This window comes from Sorex araneus, chromosome X, assembly GCF_027595985.1.
Source record: "Sorex araneus isolate mSorAra2 chromosome X, mSorAra2.pri, whole genome shotgun sequence".
NCBI classification, from domain to species: domain Eukaryota; kingdom Metazoa; phylum Chordata; class Mammalia; order Eulipotyphla; family Soricidae; genus Sorex; species Sorex araneus.
The window spans coordinates 242,122,750-242,145,899 of record NC_073313.1 but is presented as its reverse complement, the minus strand read 5'-3'; the positions used below and the strand labels follow the sequence as shown (position 1 = coordinate 242,145,899).

General features: G+C 39.7%; 1 protein-coding gene across 16 annotated transcripts in view; it reads right to left on the bottom strand.

Annotated features, from left to right (window-relative positions):
- MAP2 (microtubule associated protein 2) overlaps positions 1-23,150 on the bottom strand; it is a 316,282-nt gene that overhangs the window by 90,914 nt on the left and 202,218 nt on the right. The gene's annotated exons all lie outside the window — the stretch shown is intronic.

The window sequence follows — 23,150 nt, the reverse complement described above, 5'->3', positions numbered from 1 at the left end:
TTTGAAGAAGACATTCTATGACACTAACTTGAAGTCATAAAATGATGTTATTAAAATATCACCCATATATGGAAAAATTTACTAAAATTCCAAAATCATTGTTTTGACGTCACAGAGTATTTTCAGTCTTCAAAATGCCACTGCAACACAAAGTGATTATAGCTTTCTTTCATGCCCTTCAGTCATCACAGTATTGTTTTTAACCTGAATTTCTGGAAACTGTGGATTTTTTTTTTTTAAAGCAGGAATAAAAGTCAATCTCTAAATCTGTAAAGAAACTTGTGCGTTACTAGAACTTGTATCGTTCCACTCCTATTGTGTGACTAATCAATTAGTTTATACTAAAATTTAGATAAATATAATTACCTTACATTTCGTTGCTTTCTAATATTTCCTCGGGCAATTATATAACATATTTGTTCTAACTCTTCCCCTCAACAGCCAGGAGCGTTAGTGTTTAACTGCAAGCATTTACTGCTTTCTAAGTTTCCAATACTGCACTCTGTTTCTGATTTTATTTTTTATGTTTTGGATTTTGTGGGCTGTCCTGCAGGGTGCTTGGGGGCTCCTCATGGTGTGTAGCTCAGGGATTGTGTCTGGAGGTGCTGGAGAATCTTGTGGTACCGGGGTTCAAACTCAGGCCTTCCACATGAAGAGCAGAAACTCAACCCATTGAGTTATCTCTCCAGTCCTTCTGTTTCTGATTTTAAATAAAAGCTGACTGTGTAATGCTTATTTTATCTATTTGAATCAGGCAAAATATGTCCTTCTAATACTTTAGGGTACCTGTAACTATTACCTTCTATTAATTTGTGGTATGATCCTTTGAAAAGAATATAATTTAATACACAATAAACTTATGTTAAATACAAAATAGGCACCAATATTTGACCTACAAAATGTTTTATTAAATTATATTAAATATTTTAGGCCTTTGGGACCCTCTGCGCCTAAAGACTTTGATTCCAGAGATGTAACACATTCGGGCATCCAGCGCAGCATCCGATAGCAATGCACTGGGACTGCGAACTGGGCTACAACTCTGTGCTGCCAGGGGTGGATTTTTTTTTCCTCCCCACCCTGTCTTCCTGCACGGAAAGTGGCGGGTTGGCAGCACCCATATGGCAGGCGCCATCTTCTGTGACTCCAAACCCACAGGTATTTGGATTTTACTTTTGGGGCTCCCAGGAACTCATGGGAAGGGGGCGTAATCGGCATGCCCTCGGCCCAGATAAATCCGGAGCCGCTGAGCGCGAATCGGACACTGCGCCTAAAGACTTTGAATTCAGAGACTTCTTACAGCAATGCACTGGGACTGTGAGCTGGGCTATGTAATTTCTGGCAGAATTTTCCCTGGATTTTATACAGAAATTCAAAACCAGCATCCGTGCGACTTAACATTTATAATTGTCAGCAATGTGAAACGGTTCCTTTTGAACAGGTCTGACTTGGGGGGGAAACTCCAAATAATAACAGTAAGTTTTTGTTGAAATATTGAAGGTTTTTAATGTAGCAGCCACTTCTCTGGACTGTGAACTAAGCAAAAGCCTCATGCTGGCCGACGTGGCGTGGCGTACACCATACTATGAGGCGCAGGAAGGGGGATGAGGGGGAAAAAGAAAAAAAAAAAGGGAAAAGGAAAAAGGAAAAAAAAAATAGAGAGAGAGTTATGTACTTGTAGCAGTGGGGCTACATATCTCTTCATTTCCAGCAATGAAAAACTAATTATCAAATGTAGTAGGTCTGTCTCTCTTGGGTGGAAACTCCAACAACTATAGTGAGTTTTGTGTTGAATTATGGAATGTAATCAAGGTAAAGAAAAAATGAAGTTAAATTCATTAGTTATACAGTAGGGGGTAGGGGTGGGGGCGGGGGGTATACTGGGGTTTCTGGTGGTGGAATATGGGCACTGGTGAAGGGATGGGTTTTTGAATATTGTATAACTGACATATAAACCTGAAAACTTTGTAACTTTCCACATGGTGATTTAATAAAAAGTTAAAAAAAATAAAAGAATGAGATTGCTACAGTGAAAAAAAAATAAATATTTTAGGCCTTTCAGCTAACTATAGTTAACAAATTGAAAAATATATTCTTGAGAAAAAAAACATTACTTAGGTTTTGTAAAAGTACTTCTTTATCTATCATCTCTGGAATTTACTCTCCATCCAAACATGTTCCTAAGAAATGAATAATTTTAAAATGACCAAAGAAATATGACTTACACACTTAGGGCTGTCCAAATAACACAGTTCTATTGTTTTCCTGTATTAAAACAGTGTTTAAAATGATTTAGAAAAGAAGCGTTTTCATTTGGGGCTCCATATTTTACTGCCTGTATAGTTTACATGAAAAAATTACTCCGATAAGCTCTGACAGCTCCTGTATTTTTTGTTCTCTAAAGCAAGAAGTGAATATTTTTAAGTATATTCAATGAGCGCTCCTGAGCTCATATGCCCCGAGGGCTGGCAGACACAAGAAAATATGGTAAAGTTGTCATATTACCTGCACTAATGAAAGGAAAGAAGTGGGAAGAAAGCAAATGCACACAGAAAAATGTCTCTGACATCTCTACTGTCTTGCTGAGTCACCTGTGGATTTCTTTTCCCAGTCCACATCTAAGACTAAGGAGGCAACTCAGATACAAGTTACCACTTCCTGAGGATTGATAGCGCAACTGTAGGGCATTTGCCTTGCATGTGGGTTCAATTCCTCCTGGGTTTAATTCCTCCACCCCTCTCGGAAAGCCTGGCAAGCTACCAAGAGTATCTCGCCTGCATGGCAGAGACTGGCAAGCTACCCATGGCGTATTTGATATGCCAAAAATAGTAACAAGTCTCACAATGCAGACATTACTGGTGCCCTTTCGAGCAAATCGATGAGCAACAGATGACAGTGATTTTTCAGTGGTACCACTTCCTAATTTTCTACCTACTTAAGAGTGGGAAGTTTTTATACTTTATTTTGCAAGGTATGACAAGAGTAATACAAAAATAAGAAGTGCACAATAAAAGCAAAATAGTCGCTTACAAAGCCACCAAAGATGCCATTCACTCATGAACTGAGTTTCAAATATTTGTTGACTGTTTAATGAATTAATCATTGACAGATCCCCTAGCTGGAGGCAGATGTGGGGAGGTTTTGTCAGCGATGGGCGTTTGGCTAAAATTTGCTCAACTGGTGAGATCAAATGGTTTTTAAAATCTAATGTTCAGTCATGGTAGAAGAACTGAGACTCAAATCCTAGCCCCACTGAGGGCCTATGAAAATGACAGCAAGTAGAACAAACTACTAGATCGGAAATATATCTAGACTATATAACTGAGACCCTGTGATGTTATATTTAGAATTTTGGAGGCAGAGGTCCCAAGTGGTACTTGGGGTCCTCTTGCTAGGATTCTCAGCAAACTGGGAAAGTGGTTTAAGGTGAGAGCTTGAAGAGAGTGCTGTCCTGGTCCTCCGTGGTGCGGATTACCTGGGCCATCCCTGTGGTGCTCTGAAAATAATTTTGGGGATTACTTCTTGGGGATCAAATACTTCTTGGGGATCAAATTGTGATGATTTGGGTTATACCTGACTCACTGCTTGGGAGTTTCTCTAGGCAGTGCTGGGGGATTATGTGGTTCCAGCTTTTCAGATACAAAGCATGAGCTCAAGTATTTTGAGTTGTATGTTTGGCCCCTGAATATATTTTTGGTAGCTATTCTTTTCTCCACATTTACTTATTTTGAATGTTGGGCCACACCTGGCAGTGCTCAGAGCATACTCCTGGCTCTGCCTCAGCAGTCTCTCCTGGTGGGTTTAGGGCACCATATGGGGTGCCAGGGATGGAATCTGGGTCAGCTGAATGCAAGGTAAATGCCCAACCTGCTGTACTATGTCCAGCCATGCTAGATATATAGAGAGATATATAGATATGTATATGTATGTATACACACACATATATTGCTTTTTGGGTCACACCCAGCAATGCACAGGGGTTACTTCTGACTCATGCACTCAGGAATTACTCCTGGTGGTGCTTAGGGGACCATATGGGATGCTGGGAATCGAATCAGGTTGGCCGTGTGCAAGGCAAATGCCCTACCTGCTGTACTATCGTTCCAGCCCCCACGCTATATATATTTTAAATAATATTTTAAACTATTTCATCATATCTCAGGAAATATTTACAAATTGTGATATGAAAATACTCTTCAGTGATCTTTTATTCAATTATATCTTAAAAGTGTTTTAACCATATGCCCCTGATATGTAATAAATCAAGATTTCAGTGCATAGGGCCTGGAAATTAATATTTTAACAAATTTACAAGTTTTGAAGATTGGTGCTTTCAGATAAGTCTGTTTGCTGCATAGGACTTCATAAATGAATGGAAAGTGAGGCAGAGAGAGAGAGAGAGAGAGAGAGAGAGAGAGAGAGAGAGAGAGAGAGAGAGAGAGGGGTGAAGCAATCCTTACAACACTGTCCTTTTAGTTATTCAAGACTTACAGCTTCCCTAGATTTTGCTTAATTTTACTGTAACTCAAAGAAATCCTTGTAAAAATGCAAAGGCTCGTGCTCGGGAGGGTGCAATATGATGTGTGTTGTGTTGTTCGCAGGCTCTCTCTCTTGCCAGGCAAGGGTCAGTTAGATGTCTCAAAGCAAACACTAATAGGAATTGGTCCATGAGGCTTTCTGTCCTCCAAATTCTCATTTCTGCTACCCTCATCTGTTAAAATACAAACGTGCGTGGAAGAGGGTGTTGTGTGTGTGTGTGTGTGTGTGTGTGTGTGTGTGTGTGTTGTTCGCAGGTTCTGGGGCGATGTTCTCTCTTTCACCGCTGGAATTCGGTGCTCTCCAGCTGCTGTGTATGGACAGGATTGGGATGGCTTCTTGTGCTCTGCTTCTATGTGTGTGATTGTGCTCTCTTCTGTCTATTTCTGTCTCTGTCTCTGTCTCTGTAGTCTCTCCTCTGATCTCTTCCAACCTCTCTCTGTCTCTGCTTCTGTGTCTTCTCTCTTGCTTCTGTGTTGCCTCCGTATCTTCTCTCCACTTCTGTCTCTTCTCCTTGCTCTGTCTTACCTCTGCCTCTGTGTCTTCTGTCCACTGTGTCTTTTCTGCTGCTTTTGTCTTGCCTCTGCCCCTTCTGTTTTGCCCCACTCGCTTCTATTACAGTCTTAGTTTATATAGCAATCACATAGGGTGGTCACACAAAGGTAAGTTGAACAAAGAAGGGGTAAGACCACTTCTCCAGGAGATTAACAAAATCTCATCTAAGATTACTCCAGATTACTAGGAGGTCCATTTAAGGACAGGATCCCATCAAGGGTGTGTTGCTTTCTTCTTTCCTCAGCTAGTAATCCACTTAAATAGTTGTAGTAAATCTACTTCTAATATTTCTAGCAATGCCATTCTGTATGAGCACAATAAGAGATATATCAAACTTAAAGTTCGGTTCTTCCTGAGGACATCTTACTATATACTCCCAACCACAGTTCTCAGGTCAGGCTAGTCTTCCTAGCCTGAGCAGGGTCCTAGTCTCATCGTTACTTTTGGATCATGACAGCATTTGTCTATGACCATGCGCTCAACTTATAGTTGAGTATTGTGGCACTTTGGCCTGGACCATTTCAATGCCAGGGTAGCTCACAGCTTTCCCTGGGTCTATTCTGTCCTTTGTCGGGACCCTGCTTTTGGGGTGCTAGGAACTAAGGGCAACTGAGTCGAGAAAGCAGATGCCCAGGCGTAAATATTATTGGAGTTAATCAGCTCCCAAGTTACAAAGCATAATATTGACTGTCTTCCTATGTCCATACAGAAAGGACATTGCTTTAAGGTAAACTAAGTTCCCTGTGGAAAGGTTGAAAGGACAAACCCAATGTTATCCTACAATCCTAACTTAAATTAAAGTTACTATTTGTTTTATCAGTTGAGTTGGGCCCCAAAATAAATAAGCAGACTACTTATCATTTAGATTGCCCTCACATAAAGTCTGATTCAATTGGGATAGTTTTCAGATACTGTTCGAATAATCTCTTTGTACGGACATATATTTCTGACCATAGGAGTAATTCTTAGTAACCAGGTCAATTTTTATGTCTTTCTGCTTGTATTTTGTAAAACTTCTGAGGGTGATGTAATATGATACAAATTTTTTAAGTCCTCCAGGCCTATTTGTATATAATTAGTCCATGTTTTTCAATGCTACTACAGTATTGAGCTAGAAAAAATATTTAACAACTATTTAACCCACAATAATGTTTTTTTTTTCTACAAACTTTCTTATAGTATATGTGAATGTTCATGTAAGAAAAGGCATAGCTGTGACAATGTTATACGATGGGTCCAAACTAATAAAATCAGTTTGGCAGAAAGGTCAGACACAGGATGATCTTATATATCTGTGGTATATAGAACAATTGGATGAGAAACGCAATGTAGTAAAGCAGGGATATCTGGATCACCCTCCACTCAGAGTATAGGAAGGAGAAGAACAAAGACAAATAAATCAAGGGTGACGAAAGAAGATGACAAAGGGAAGTAACTGACAAGGAAGAATTGGGGACCTCAGGTACATTGGAAATGTGGAGGAGTAGGATAGCTATATATCTAAACTGTAGACTCAGCAACACTGAACGCGTAAGATCTAAACTATAGTCACCAAAGTTTAAAATGGGTCTATCAAGGCTGCAGGCTGGGTGGGCAGAAAGAAACCTGGGAAAACTAGTGGAAGAAAGTTTACACTGGTAGTGAGATTGGTAGAATAACACTGTGTTTAAAATTCAATTATCAATAACTGTGTAAATCACAATTCTCTAACTAAATTTAAAAAAAAAACAGCAAAAAAAAAAAGAAATAAAGAAGTGAGACCACAGCATTATATTAGAGGGCATGGAAGATGGGATTTTCTGAGTATGGTTCACAGATCTCCATTCATTTAAATCAAATTTGAGTACAAGATACCATCTCCAGTTAAAGCTGTTTCCTGTTGTTAGATAAAACTATTAAACATGGTCTGATAGAAGGAAATGAAAAACATATCTTCACTAAATGGATGTATGGAACCTAAAGATTTTGCTGATTTGATTTGCACCCCCCCAATATGTCTTATTTTAGCAAATAAGGCAGGACGCAAATTGAGAAAAAATTTTCTAAACTTAAGCTCAGAGGTTCAAAGTTAAACTACGTAAATTATGTGAATGCAAAACATGATGAGAAAATTCTGTGAAAGAAAAAGGCTGTAAGTGTTAAGGTGCTTGCTTCACACGTGGCCTGGCTTGTTCCTTGGCCCCAGGTATGTTTCCCTGAGCACTACTAGGACTGATTCCTAAGCACAGAGCCAGGAGGAAGCCCTGAGCCCTACCAGGAGTGATCTAAACATCCCTTCAAAAGAAAAATTGCTATCCTTATCAAAGCTACATTGTCATAATATAATTGTATAGTAACTAATGAAACAAAATTTAAACAAATCGCAATTGCCATCAGAATGTTCTATATGTACCATATGTACTAAATGTCAGCATATAGATAAAAATATATATTTTATATTAAATGATCACTATATAATTAAAAATGAGAAGACAGGCAAAAAGAGAGCGTTATTTATTTATTTTTGCTTTTTGGGGTCACACCCGGCAATGCGCAGGGGTTATTCCTGGCTCTGCACTCAGGAATTACCTCTGGCGGTGCTCAGGGGATCATATGGGATGCTGGGAATCGAACCCAGGTCGGCTGCGTGCAAGGCAAACGCCCTACCCTCCATGCTATTGCTCCAGCTCGGGAGCATATATTTTTGGTGGTCTAGGAAGCTTCTCTGTGGAGGGGAGCTTAGGGGACAGACTTAACTATGTACGGGCATTACCCGTACATAAAACCAGTGAAAGAATTTCCAGGAAGGGCAAATGGGGACTGTGAGTACAGAAGCACCGATATGGGTTAAGCATGCTGTGCCTGTCACTAGTTTGCAGGAGAAATAGGAAGAATGCTATGAACAAAAAAGAAGTCAGAAAAAAAACAGAAGTCAGGTCAAGTAGGATCTGGTAAAACTTGATTGAGAGTTTGGATTTGTTTCTAAGCATGTTGGGAGGTAGGGACATGAAAAAATGTTGAACAAACTTCTGTTTATGAGTCTATTAATTCCAGAAGATTCAGCACAGTGAATGCAGTTAATAATCCTATAGTGGTGCTTAAAAGTTACTAAAAGAGTAGATCTTAGTAGTTCTAGGTATAATGGAATGGAATGATGGCAAAAGCTTTGGTGTTGATCATTTTGCAATGTATAATTTTATCAAATCAGCAAATATTAAACCTGTACATTGTATGCTGGTTATCTATCCATGAAGCTAAAAAACTTAACCTTGCAGGATTTTTATTAGGGTGGTAATAACTTCATAAAAGACTAGGGGCTAGGGAGAGTACATGGCTTAAGGCTCTAACCTTAAATGAGGCTGATTCCCATTTAAGCCCTGGTTCCACATGGTCCTCTGAGCACTACTGGGAGAGATTTCTGAGCACAGAGCTAGGGGTAGGCCCATATCACCATCACATATGGTCCCCAAGCCCTAGTCTTCCCTTAACCCCCATCCCCTCCAATAAAAATCTATATGGCTTCTGTGTTGTAAAAAACACAGATGGACAAGGATAGAAACAGAATCAAGCAGCCAGCTCCCAATAGCTAAAAGGGGATGGGAGCTCTGAAATAGGAGGAGCAGAGAGCAGATTCTGGATCAAAAAATACTTGTCAGAAGAGGGTCTTTTCATGATGCAAACTATGTGGAAAATAAAGCATGGTTCAATATATGAGCATTTGAAGCTATAGAACACAGTAATTCCACTCTGCAATAAAAAATTATTTTTAAAAATATGCATCAGTAAGTTACTTCCCAAGAGGGTTTTATTTTAAAATTCCTCTGTCCTTACACCCCTTCAAATCCCAGTTTTCTGTAATTTGCTCCATAAACATACAGGTATATGGCCAATGTATAGATATGTTACATGTGATTAGGCATGTACCTTTACCATATTGTAATGCATTGTATTGAAGTGCATTGTGTTACAATGTCATATTTTTAAATTGTACTTGCTTTTACAACCAAATTTTTCTTAGAATCCTTGGCTTCTCAAGGCAGAATTTGTACAATATGCCAAACAGAAATACACAAGTCCAAAACAAAACTGCTTACACACTGCTTCATTGTTAGCCAAGACTGCCCAGTGTCACAACAGTCTGTCCTGGAAAAAGGCCTTTCAAATGGTCTTGGCCCTTTGATCTTTATTCAGGACTAATTGCTACTGTATCTTTCCTAGAGCACTGTTCACAAAGGTTTTAAATGACTCAAGCTTTGGCACCCCCTCAGGAGAGTATTTGCTTAAGAGATTTTTTAATTCTCTTACAGACAACCACTTTTGCATCCAACTGCCTTCTGTAGTAATTCTTGAGCACATGACTAGAGTGCCTGACACTCATTTAAAAATTAAAAAAAAAGTAAGGAGAGTGGGTGAGAAAAGAAATGGAATAAAAAATATTAATGAGAAGAAATGTTCAGATTATAGTTATCAGGAAGAGCTGACAGAGACACTCAGATCTCATCAAGTTGGAGCTGAGTTGTCACCTCTCTGCCCCCTTACATATGCTAGTAGAAAAGACCACTTTTGTGAGACTTTCTTCATTATATATGCTCTCTCATGCCATAGGACTTGAATTATTATCTGCTCTCAGAGAAAGGGAGACAACCTTCAAGGAAAGACTGCACACTCACTATGAAAGTACAGAAGAGATTGTACATTTACTGCAATGAAGATTTTTCATAAAATCCTCAGCACCAAACAATCACTGCCCTTGGCAAACCAAAATACCTTGACAGAGTTGTTTAGCAAATAATTTACTTTTTGTAAGATATTTAGTAGATAAAATGGCTTTTATGCAACACTATTACAAAGCATTCTATTCATCTCAAATAATCTGATTTACATCTGCCTTCTGCATGAAGAGTCCCAATGTATAACATCATGTATTTATCTAAAGAGATGGCCTGGATGGAACAAAGAGAACAAAGGGGAAATGTAATATGAGGCCTTTATAAGATCATTAGTGAGTACATCAGCACATGAAACCTCTTTATACAATCCTGACATAATATGTATGATATTCATGATGTTCTTATATGATGTAAGTATATGTGTATATATATAGGTATGTATATGATGTTCTGTAAGTATATGTAAGTATATGTACATATGTAGGTATATATATATGATATATGATGTTCTGATGTGATATTTATGATTTTTTCTCTCTTTCTCTCAGTAGGCCAAACCTGGCAGTGCTCAGGGATTACTCTTGGCTCTGTGTTCCTTCCAGGATCACTCCTGGCTGGCTGTGGGACCATATGAGATGTGGGGAATCAATCCAGGTGGGCTCTGTGCAACACAAACACCCTACCTGGTATACTATTGCTCTGGCCATATCTTCCTTAATATTTTAACTTTTCTTATTATTCTTCTTTACAATGTCACATCCACTTCCAGTTCAAAATGAGTTTTCATTTAGTAACTACATGTTTTCTTTAAGACAAAGTTTTTAGTTCACATACTGAAGGACAAATATATACTTTGTTAGACAATGAAAGCGTCTATGCCATTAATTCATTAATTGATTTACTGAGCAAAAAGTTACTGAAGGGACCTAAGAGCAGTTCTAGGCTCAAAGCATATTTAGCCATATCCTTGAATACAAACTTTTTTTCTGTAAGAAAAGGTTGGAAAAATACTTTATTGGTATATGACTGCAGAATTTGACAAACTGAGGTATCTAATACATTTACAGTTTCAACATGATGTTGTCATTATTGTTTTATAGCTTTATTTGTATACTATGATTGGCATCTTTTTTATGGAAGTTTTGGGGTCACACCTGGCAATGCTGAGAGGTTACTCCTGGCTCTACACTCAGAAATTATTGCTGGTGGTACTTAGGGGCTATATGGGATGCAATAGATTGAACTCCGTCATTGTCATGCAACACAACACACTACCACTTGTACTATCTTTGCAACCCCAATTGCATCTATTCTTGACAAAACTTGAGTTATTTGGTCCACAAGTATGCTAATTATGTACGAAGATTTTTCCTTTGGTAACACAGAAACTACTAACAATTTATCAAAAGCTCTTCCTTTTCCTGAGCATGTAGCATGATAATATTTTCTTGACAGCTGGGCATGGCTGAGTGACTTGATTCTAACCAGAGGAATATGAACAGAAGTGATATTTCCACTTTACCAGTTTGGTTATTTTACAATTCCCATGTACTCCTCCTCCTTGATCCTCACCCTTCGACTACTAAATGGAGTAAATTTGAAAAATTTAAATTATCTCTCTGTAGCCAGAGAGACAGTAGAGAATGAAGGCTGGATAGACAGTTCAGCACATTAAGCACTTGCCCTGAATGCAGCTGACCCAGATTCGATCCCTGGTACCCCATATGATGCCCTGAACTCCACCAGAGAGTGATTCATGAGCACACAGCCATGGATAAACCCTGAGAACCACAGGGTATAGTAAAAAGAAAAAAATTTAAAGGAAATGGAGGGTCTGTGCTTTGCATGGGTCCTACCCTGGTTCAATCCCAACTGTAGGATAACATAGCTTCAGGTAGTTTAGGTTTATTGGGTTACTCCCATCACAGTGCTCCCATTCCTCTGTGTTTATTTGTAACTTCTTTCTTAGTGTTCTGTTGACTTGTAAATAATGTTTTTCTCTTCTCCTTGAGTCCTTTGCAAAGTTTATTCAGAGCAAGTCCTTTTTGTATGGACACAGGAAGACTTAACAAATGTTATGCTTTTGTAACCTGGGAGTCATTTGACTCTACATGATATTTTCCTCCAGGGCATCTGTTCTCTTGACCTAAGCCTCAGCTGCCCTTACTTCCTAGCATCCCCAAAACAGGGTCGACGTGGGACAAGAAGGACCCAGGGCAAGCGGTGAGTTGTGTGCTACCCTGGCATTGAGATGGGCCTGGCCAAAGTGCCTAATGCTTAACTATAAATTAAGAGCTTGATCATGGACAAATGTTGTCATGATCCAAACAGTGATAACTAGATTTGGACCCTGCTAGGGTGAGGAATGATTAATCTGGCCTGAGTGCTGTGGTCTGAGCCTGTGGCAAGATGTTGCCAGGAGAGCTGCCTTGCAAGCCTCAATGTATCCCTTGCTATGTCCATACAAAAATAACTAGTATTAAGATGTTAATGAGTTCCTGGACTAAGGAAAAGAAAAAAACCTTAAGAGTGAGGAAGGGCTTTGGAATGCCCTGCCCTCAGGAAGGGCTTTCTTATGTTGATTTGCTACCTGGCTGGGGATAGCCTAGAAGGCAAGGGAGGAGAGAGAAGGGGGAGGAGACAGAGAAGCCAGGGAGAGGCAGCAGTTGCTCCAGAGAGAGGATGGATCTGGGAGTGCGGGAGATGAGAAAGATGGAAGATTGAATAAACGGTAACTAATCAGCAACCAGCTTGGTCCTCGTTCTTCCTTCACCTGTCCTTGACCACCGGCCATCCCGATCCAGTTCACACACTGCGGTTCCAGGGCACCGAACTCGGGTGGTGAGACAGAGCCGCACTCGCCCCTCTGCGAGCCTTAGTTTTTTACACCCAACCACCATTTTATGGTGTCTGAGCACAGTGCCAGGAATACCCTTGAACCCTGCAGAGTGAGGCCTATCCCTGTCCTTCACTCCATGTGCGCACGCGTATGTGCGCGCGTGCGCGCGCGCGCACACACACACACACACACACACACAGAGAAACAACAAATATAGCCACAAATAAAAGCTGTTTAGATTCCTGGCTAGTTCTAAACCTTGCAACCTCAAAACCCAGCACAGAAGAAAAAAGTTATAACACAGTTCTAGATATTTTTGTTTTAGGGGTCACGGCAGTCTAATGAATGTTTCTGGCTTGAAGAAAATTCTAATGAAAGTAGAAAAAAATAACAACAGGAGAATACCCATCGATAAAATAAGGCTAGCTGAATTAAGTTGAAGTGATGATATCCCCCTTTATTTCCTGTACAGGGAATTCTGACAGCAACTAGAACAGTGTGTGGGTGATGGAGTGGGAGAAGTGAGAGCGCAAACTTGAGGAAAAAGCATTTCCTGTACATCTTCTTAATTTACCCTCTTTGTGCCCTTCTACTTCTCTGGTGCGCTGGAGCAATGTCATCCGTGGCCATGGTGAAGCAAGAACTCGGAATCACATTCACAGGCTCTTCGGAGAGTCTATTACTTTTTCCAGTGACATAGGAGAAGTCCTATCTTTTCTACGATGGCAAAAGCTAGAAGCTCATTTTTAGTTTTTAGTTTGTTTTATTTATTTATTTTGGTGTAGAAGCCATACCTAGTGGTACTCAAGGGCTGACTCCTAGTTCTGTGCTCAAAGACAGTACCTGGCAGTCCTTGGGGGAACCACACACAGTGCTCGGTATCAAGCTAGATCAGTTGCCTGCAAACCAAGCACCTGAACCCCTGTGCTAACTCTCCAGTCCAAAGATAGAGGCTTTTACATGAATTCCAACTCCAGTTTCCCCCATCCCTCTTCTTGCCGTTATCTTTACCTCTCCTTAGATGACTAAGTAATATTACCTAAAGTATTTTTATATTAATCTCTTATTTGTTCTTTAACATAAATGTTATTCTCTCTTCTAAAGATTTGTTTCCTAAACATCCCCATGTGCATTCACTTTCCTCTTTTTCTTAATTTCGGATTGTGTGTATATATATGCATATATATATACACAAACACATATATAAACAGATATATTCTTTTTCTTACACAAAACAATCACACCCACACAAGGAATGACAGTAAGACAACACCTCCACTATAAAGCCTGTTTAGTAAATCAGTTACCAAGGGCTATAGATCATTTTCATTCCCATCTCTTTAACTTTTCATTTATTTATGAAGCAAGAGACCATAGGTTCATTATTTACTCATTATTTATTGCTATTAAATGCAAGAAATTTATTCAATGCTATTAAGTTTCAAGATCCAATAACACGGTTCCAGAAGCACAATTTTGGAAAATACAGAACCTTAGCCTTTGAAGACTTCACAGAGCCAAGGACAAGAGACAGCTGAAAAGAACCACACAGAGAGGTGATTTGTCAGCAATATAGTTCTGAGAAGGCTATGGAAATCCAAAATATCACTACCATTTGGTGCTAGCAAAGAAAGTGTCATGGAAAGCATAGGATCTGAAATGAACAAAGATTTGTATGTTAGGTAAGAGGAAGATGGGTATTTAGTTGAAATAATAAAGACAACAAAAATGGGGGAAATCTTGACATAGGACTTGGGAACGTTCCCTTTCCTGTAAGCAAGAGACCGTAAGTTCAATCCCTATCACTATCCCACAAGTCTGAGGGTGATCCTTATGGTATTGTGTGATCCTGATATCCCAACAAGATATCATCCAGTGCACTACAACCAAAGGGATGAAAGCACCACTAATAAGGTATGTGATTTCCAATGAGTAGTGTGATCAGAATGTGTGACATCACAACCAACTGTGCAAATATGTGTGACCTTCCCCACCCTCAGTTACTGAAAGAATAACCACAGCAAATAGGGAATGGGTACTTTTCAACTAAAATGAAAGTGCTGGAGAGATAATATGATGGCTAGGGTGATTGCCTTGCACATGGCTTACCCCGGTTCCATTCTAGGTCACCCGTATAGGGGAGACGGAGAGAGAGGGAGAGAGAGAGATTTGCTGCCATTAGAATGAAGAAAGACAAATAGGAGAGAGAGAAACTGGACACTGCTCATATGGCTATCTGCAATCCTCTTCTGAAATTTTTTTTTAATGAGTTTGGACCTCTATATCATTTAAAAAATTAAGTAGGAAAAGAAATGATCAGATATATAAAAAATTATATAATGCTAGCATGCAATCTAGCAGAGTGACATTATAGTGTCAAGAAAAGAAAACTTGGGGCTGGAGCAATAGCACAGCGGGTAGGGCGTTTGCCTTGCACACGGCCGACCCGGGTTTGATTTCCAGCATCCCATATGGTCCCCCAGCACTGCCAGGAGTAATTCCTGAGTGTAGAGCCAGGAGTAACCCCTGTGCATCGCTGGGTGTGACCCGAAAAGCAAAAAAAAAAAAAAATGAAAAGAAAAACTCATTAAAGCCTTTGGAAAGTCCAAGTAAATGATGAGGCCTGAGCTGAATGAGTGAAGGGTGCAGAGTGCATTAGGAATTACCTCAGTAATCCTTTAGGATCCCTCTTTTGCTTAAGCAAAATGTAGTTTATTATGTGCTTAATTCCTTTCCCCAAGCTGCTTTAAACTTATTATAATTTTGGTTCTAGAGAATTTTATGATGTCCAACATTTGACTTTTTAAACCTTGAGCAGAAAGGCTCTTTTTTTAAGGTACATGCTATTGACTAGTAAGATAATGAAGTGCATAATGACTATTATTTTATTCTTAGTAGCAGAAAAGTGCTCTGAGTAGCAAACCTTGGACTTTTCTTAATCGCCTTTGGCCAAACTGTTAAAAGACAAGACTTAAGAACAGCACCCTCCAAGCAAGAACAACAGCCTTTTGTAGCAGGTGGTGCCCACCTCTGCCTACAGAATTCCAGCCCAAACAATCTGCTAGGAATTGCCGAGAGAAATCAGTAGAATGTGCTCATGACTCAGCCTGTTAAGTAGGAGGACTGTTATTGTTATTTTAACTCCTGCCGAGTATGTGGGCAATTCTCCTATTCTGTCTCCAGTTAACCAGGAGACATCCCTTTGCAAAAACCTCACCTCTGACTATGCTTTTGCTCAGGTAGAGCCAGAACAACTTACAGACTGAGTATGACAGTCAGTTGATCATAGAGATAAGGATAAGTTTGTATAAGGGGAACATCCAAGATCTAAGTTATCAATAGCATTTAATTTTAGAATGTTTAATCTGCTTTAAAAATTATTCAGAGCCCCATGGATTGGAGACTGGTGTGCCAATGAGATTGTAATAATTACAGATCCAAGTTTTTATTTTCTGAGAGATTGGTAAAAATGCCAAGTTTTCCTTTTCTTGTCCTTAAACACTGGGGTATTGTGATACTACTATTTGTTTTTCTCTTGCCAAACTGCTCAATAATGTAAACATTCATCAAGTGCTACTGCTAGTAAATACTGTTCCAAAGCCTGTTAGCACTGTCATACTGTTGTTCATCGATTTGCTCGAGCGGGCACCAGTAACGTCTCCATTATGAGACTTGTTGTTACTGCTTTTGGCATATCAAATACTCCATGGGGAGCTTGCCAGGCTCTGCCGTACAGGCGGGATACTTTCGGTAGCTTGCCAGGCTCTCTGAGCGGGATGGAGGAACCAAACCCAGGTCAGCCACGTGCAAGGCAAATGCCCTACCCACTGTGCTATCACTCCAGTCCGTTCCAAACTCTATTTAGCAGGAAACTGTCTTAAAAGATAAGTTTAATCCATCTACAAATGATGAAAAGTATAATCCAAATCTATGCAATGCCAGGTTATGGCACATCATATTATTATACTCACATAAAACACAGTGTGGGTTAATAAAGCGATTTTCTGCATCTAAGATAGTTTTCTCATTTTCACCAGCCAATATGTCCCTAATTTGTCTCTGTGGCTTTGGTATTATTAAAATTAAAAATTATTAACTAAAATAATTTGTCACGATATAATAAAACCATGTGTTAAAAACATGCATGAAAGCTCTCAACAGGCTCTATTAATAATAGACAAAGTGAAAGAATCCTTAAAAATGCAACAACCATCACCACTGTCCATCAGTCATAAAGTGTGTGTCTCAGAGTAATCCTTGCATCCCAGTTCAGTCATTCAATAAGAGGGGGATTAACCATGAACAAGACATAGTTGTAGACACAACTCAGAACTGGACAATCTCTCCCCTCAGCAGGAGGAGAGGATTTCTGAGACAACATCACAACACAGAAGATTCAAATCTACATAGAAGTTTGGAGAGATGAGAGTTGGTAGGTTTAATTTTGTTTTGGGCGGTCTTTATGTATTTTTTTTTCATTTTACAGTTTTTAATCAAGTTCTATATATGAAAACTTACTTTCTGCATCTTCTTAAGTATTTCTTCCTTCTATATGCCCTTTTCATTTCCCACTTGGTGAGACTTGGCTTTGTGTTAAAGGATCTTTTTTCGTGGTCTTTGTCTAGTCTTACTCTAGTGATAAACCACCATACTGGGGTGAATGCCCACATGGCCAATTATGCTATTTTTCTTTCTCCTGCTGGACTTGTTCAGTATAGCTGACATACTTCTTCCTGTAAACCTGGAATATGTTGCCAATTTGCTGACCTCTGTGTCCGCTCACACCTGAACCTAATCGTCCCTTTGGATGGGCACGGATCACACATTTTGCTTCTGTCTTCAGCTATTTGGAAAGAGGGGAAGACATAATCTTCCTGCAAATGTGGGAAGGTGCATTGAACTGCCTTTTACAGTTGTTACTCTGGTCAAAAGTCTCAAAGGGATTAAATTTCATTTCAGAGAGGGCCATAAAACATAAGAGACTCATTGATGGATTTTTAACCACAGTCACATGAGAATGGCGCTAGAGGGGTCTCACGCGGCATGGAGTCACTCAGAAAGAGAGGGACAAGAATAGAAAAGATCTCACTCACATGTTGACTATAAAGAAGTGTATCACTGTCATCCCGTTGCTCATCGATTTGTTTGAGCAGGCACCAGTAACGTATCTCATTGAGAGACTTATTGTTACTGTTTTTGGCATATCCAATATGCATGGGTAGCTTGCCAGGCTCTGCCACACGGGCTCCATACTCTTCGTAGCTTGCCGGGCTCTCCGAGAGGGGAGGAGGAATCGAGCTCGGGTCGGCCGCATGAAAGGTGAATGCCCAACCGCTGTGCTATCACTCCAGCCCCATAAAGAAGTGTAGTAAAGGAATAACAAAAGGCCAATGGAAACAGACCCGGAGAGTTGGACTAGGGAACCGAGGCTGCCAAAAGGGTGGAGGTGAAGATGGGGATAAAGGGACCTTGAAGCACTGGCGGAGGGACACTTGACACTAGTGGTGGATGCAGTGTTGGAACATTTTATGTCTGAAACCTTATTACTAACAGTGCCTAAATAAAATTTATTTCTAAAACGAAGTCATGGGAATGAAGAACTGTTGGAGAACAGTTTTCCTCCCAATGGTGCCCGGACAGGGGCACTGGGCAGACGTGGGGCAAAGGAGAACAGGCATGCAGAGAAACTTCTTCCGGGAGCAGCTGATGGCTATTCACTTTATTGCCAAATACACACAGATACATCCAGCTTTACAAGAAAGTCCAATCACACGAAGTTCAGTATTATTGGCCTATCACCGCTCCTTCCCTGCTATGCCCCTGTCCAATCCCAGCCAATGCTAGATGCTGCAGTTAGAATAACTTGCTAAGTGTAAATAACAGTTTCTGTGTCTAGGGCTCATGTGACTAGGAGGTCGAGTGAGGCTCAAGGCTGAGCACCTGGTGTTGGCTGACTTTGTTCTTGCCAACTTTGCCCAGATACTCCCTCTTGCGAGACTTTGCTTCTGAGCTGCGTTGCAAGGTCAGGTCTTAATCTGCACTAGCGTCTGTCACCCTGCTACACAAAGAATTATAAAATAATTGCTGATGTGAAGAGCAGACTATGTGTACGTGTGTGGAAGGAGGCAACTGTAGCAGTCACAGAGAGAGAGAGTGGATTCCAACGATAGAGACAGAAATGATGGGAGATGATTAGACTCTGGTTGGGCTCACACTGGACGCTGCTAATATCTGCTGCAAGGCTTAGGGATGTTAAATAATTTGCCTTTTGTAGGTGGTGGTAACTGAAAAAATACCCTATTGTCAAAGCTATTTAACTACTGTGCTATACAGTGTCTATCAGATGTACTATATGAAGTAGCAAGACTCTGAATTCAGAGATATACATTAATTTTTACATTTACAATCAAATGGATATAGCCATTTTTTATTTTTATTTATTTTTTTTGCTTTTTAGGTCACACCCAGCAATGCACAGGGGTTACTCCTGGCTCATGCACTCAGGAATTACTTCTGGTGGTGCTCGGGGGACCATAAGGGATGCTGGAAATCGAATCTGGGTTGGCAGCTTGCAAGGCAAATGCCCTACCCGCTGTATGATAACTCCAACCCTGAAGTCAAAAATTCTTAATTCTAAAGATAGCAGTAGAGCATCTGCATGGACCCAACCAAGGTTTGATTCCTAGCATCACATAGTCCACTGAATATGGCCCTGGAGGTCCCCAAGAACCACTGGGAGGGTCCAGTAGTCCCTAGCATCACAAAACCCATGAAGCACCACTTCCACAGACCCATATATGAGACTTCTGAGTCTGTACCCTGAGAAATTTGGGGTGGTTCTCTGTACTTCCTGGGAAAGCACTCCATAAAAAAAATTAAGTTCTAAACTTGAAAAATGTTATGGGGTTAGAGAGATAATACAGGGGCTAAGGTACTTTCTGTGCATCCCTTTCACTACATATGAGTCCTCAAACTTAGTACAGAGTGGGGAATGGCCCTCAAACATTTCTGGGTGTGACCCAGTAATCCAACCCTCTCAGCTAAACACAATTTTAGGGAGCATTTGGTAATAATGGTCAAGACTGAAATATTTTGTCATTTATAAAGCAGTCTGACTCATATATTCCCTTCAACTTAATTTTAGTTTGCCACAATGAATTATTCTGTAAATAGTATTAAGAAAATATGATAAAAATTTTAAAATCTAGTTATTTACAATTGGGGTCAGAAAGATTATACAGCATTTAAGACGCTTGCCTTGTATGCGGCTGATCCCAGTTCAATCACTGTCACCACAAGCGATGGCCAGCGATGGCCTGTGTTCTACCAGGAGTGACCCTTAAGCACAGAGCCAAAACATAAAAAATAATAATAATAATAATAATAAAGTCACATTTTCTTCATTTATATCAGGGAAGTAATCTTTACCATTTCTGACAGCTTGTTTCCTTTCTTGGGGGTGGGGGTGGGTATTGTATCTTCCTTGATTTTCTAACTTCAGTCTCCTCACCTGACCTCACAGGACTCTATTATCAATTGGTGGAATAAAGAAAACTTCATGAGCTTCAAAAAGATTTGGTTGGAGCTGGGAGATAGCTCAAATGGCTAGTGCATATGCTCGGTATGCTCAAACCCTACAGACCCTGGCACTGCATCGACCTTAAACACTACTGGGTATGACCTTGGTGTCCCCTGAGCATCACTCAGTGTGGCTGTCGTAGTCACCACTACAACACTTGCTCCAAGCACTAAACTATGTAGCCTACATACTGGGACCCAGCCTTACTGAGAATGGCCCTTGGGCTACCTGAGCACTGCTTTGGAGAACAACCCCTCATAAAATAGATGTGGTTGACCCTGTCTTTCTTCCAGAGGCAGTCAGCTTTCGGGTTTCTGAAAGATAAATTGAAATCCAGGTTCTGCAATAACTATATTGCTCTAAACAACTTATTTAACTTATTTAACATATATTACATATATGGACCTCTGTTTCCTCATCTGTTTAATGACAACGTACTTCTAATTTGGGAAGTTTGCAGAAAATCTTGCATTTTCTCAGATTTGTTCAGCAAATGTGACTAAATTTCTTTCTCCCTGAAAAGTTTCAGAGTAGTCATGGATTTCTTTCTGAAAATAAAGTTATAAATTTTATTTTCTATGAATCTTACTGGGCTGGAGCGATAGCACAGCGGTAGGGCGTTCACCTTTCATGCGGCTGACCCGTGTTTGATTCCTCCACCCCTCTCGGAGAGCCCGGCAAGCTACCAAGAATATCGTGCCCACAAGGCAGAACCTGGCAAGCTACCCATGGCGTATTGGATATGCCAAAACCAGTAACAATAAGTCTCACAATGAGAGATGTTACTGGTGCCCGCTCGAACAAATTGATGAGCAATGGGATGACAGTGACAGTGACATGTATCTTACTACCATACACCTTTTACCTAAAATCTAGAATTAACTGCAGTGTTAGAAAACAAAGAAAGACTATTTTTAAGTATGTCTCATAATTTCTGAAGGAAATATAAGCAGTTGACAATGACCAACCAAGGAGGAGTATTTTTAAGTATTTTTTTTAAAATTTCAATGGTAGCATTTACATTTACATTTACATTGTATTTGGGAATAGTCAGCATTGAATCTTGGGGGAAATAAAACAGATTTCAATTATCAGGTTATGGCAAAAGCAGAGAAAATCACGAGTCCCATTAGTTACCAAAGTCCTTACACCAATCATAAAAAAACCTTTTCTAATAAGAAAAAAAGGGGACATTAACAGGATTATCATGCTGTGGCATATTTAGAATCTTGGATTTCTTGCACACAAATCCCCACGATGCTTTGAAAGTCATGCTTAAACAATATTAGCTTTAACTTTTTCAAAACACTGAAAGTTATTTAGAAGTAATAGCTAATAAAATTGAGCTCCAAATGACTGACACATTGAAATGAGTCAATTTTAGGACAGAAAGAATGAATCAACCAGATGTTCATGTATTAATTTAGTTGAATCTCAAAATATAGTGCTGGGAAGAGGCAAGACTGCAAATGAATATTATACCAGCATTTACATAATTAAAAAAAATGTGGTGAATTTTGGGTCACACACAGTGGTGCTCAGACTTACTCCTAGCTCTAAGCTCAGGAGTTACTTCCGAGGGGGTTCTGGGAACTGTGAGCAGTGATCAAGCCTGGTTAGCAGCATGGAAAGTCCCGTAACTCTGTAATATTTCTCCGGTCCCCATTTATGTAAACTTTTAAATGTAAATAATTATTTATTATAAGTTATCTTATTTCTTAACAAGTCATTAAAGTTTTAAAACACACATGGGAAAGTTATATCATCTTTAGGATTATGACAACTTTGGGAAGAAAAGACGATAGATTAGCTTTGCTTTTAATGTAATGGCCAATCTGTTTATTTTATTTCTGGAGAAAATATTTAAACAGGGGCTGCAGGGATAACATAGTGGGTAGGGCAACTGCCTTGCACACAGCCAACCCAAGTTCAACCCCCTGAACTCCATATGGTCCCCTGAGCACTGAGCATTGTCAAGAGTGATCACTGATTGCAGAACCAGGAGTAAAGCCCTGATCACATCTGGGGGTGACCCCCAAACAAACAAACAAATAAACAAAAAACAAAAAACAAAGAAAATATTTAAATGAAGCTTGAAGCAATGCTATTATCTGTTTAATCCTGCCAATGATACCCAGGTATTTATTTTAATATTTCCTATAATTTTATTTGACCATTCTGTATGTTTTCTAGATTAAAAATAAAATAACAACTAAAGCATAAATTGTGATTAATTTAGGATTGCTAATTATTACTTCCAACAAAAACAAATGACATGTACAAAGTTGGAGAGATAATTCAGGGGTCAAGGGCACATGCCCTTGCATTTGCAAAATTCCAAGTTCAAGCCCCAGGACCACCACATGGCCCCCAGAACACTGCAAGAGTAGAACTCTGGAGAACACTAAGCGTCACTGGTGGAAGAACCATGGTGGTCCCAAAGAAATACTGCACCACCAGGTCCAAACACCAAACCATTCAGCCTGGATGGCTGAGTATTCTGGGAGTGGCCCCAGTCCCCCTGAGCACTCTTGGGAGGTTAGCTCAGATTATATTATTCTCTTCATTTCTTAGAATAAGAAAACATTCATTTGTAATCTTTCAATTACTTTTCTTTTTATCATAGGAATTTAAGACTAAAGAAAGATGTAGTTTTAAGGAAAATACTACTCCTTCCTATAATAAATAAATGAGCAACATTCATTCATTTATTTACATGCAGCGATTTTAATAAACATTGCTGAACATAAAATGAATACCTGCCTAAAAGGCCCTATCAGTAAATGCACTCCATTTTTTCTCTTCTATAAGTTCAGTAGAACTGATTCATTCTGAGTTACTCTGATTGCTAGACATTTCTCCCCAAACATGAACTGATTTTAGGCAAACCGCTGGGAATATTCTCTCCAGGCCTCCAGCTCCCAGACCCAAGTATTTTCTGCCTCTTTTTTTCTCTGACTAACACCCCTTGTCCCTAAAATGAGGATGATGC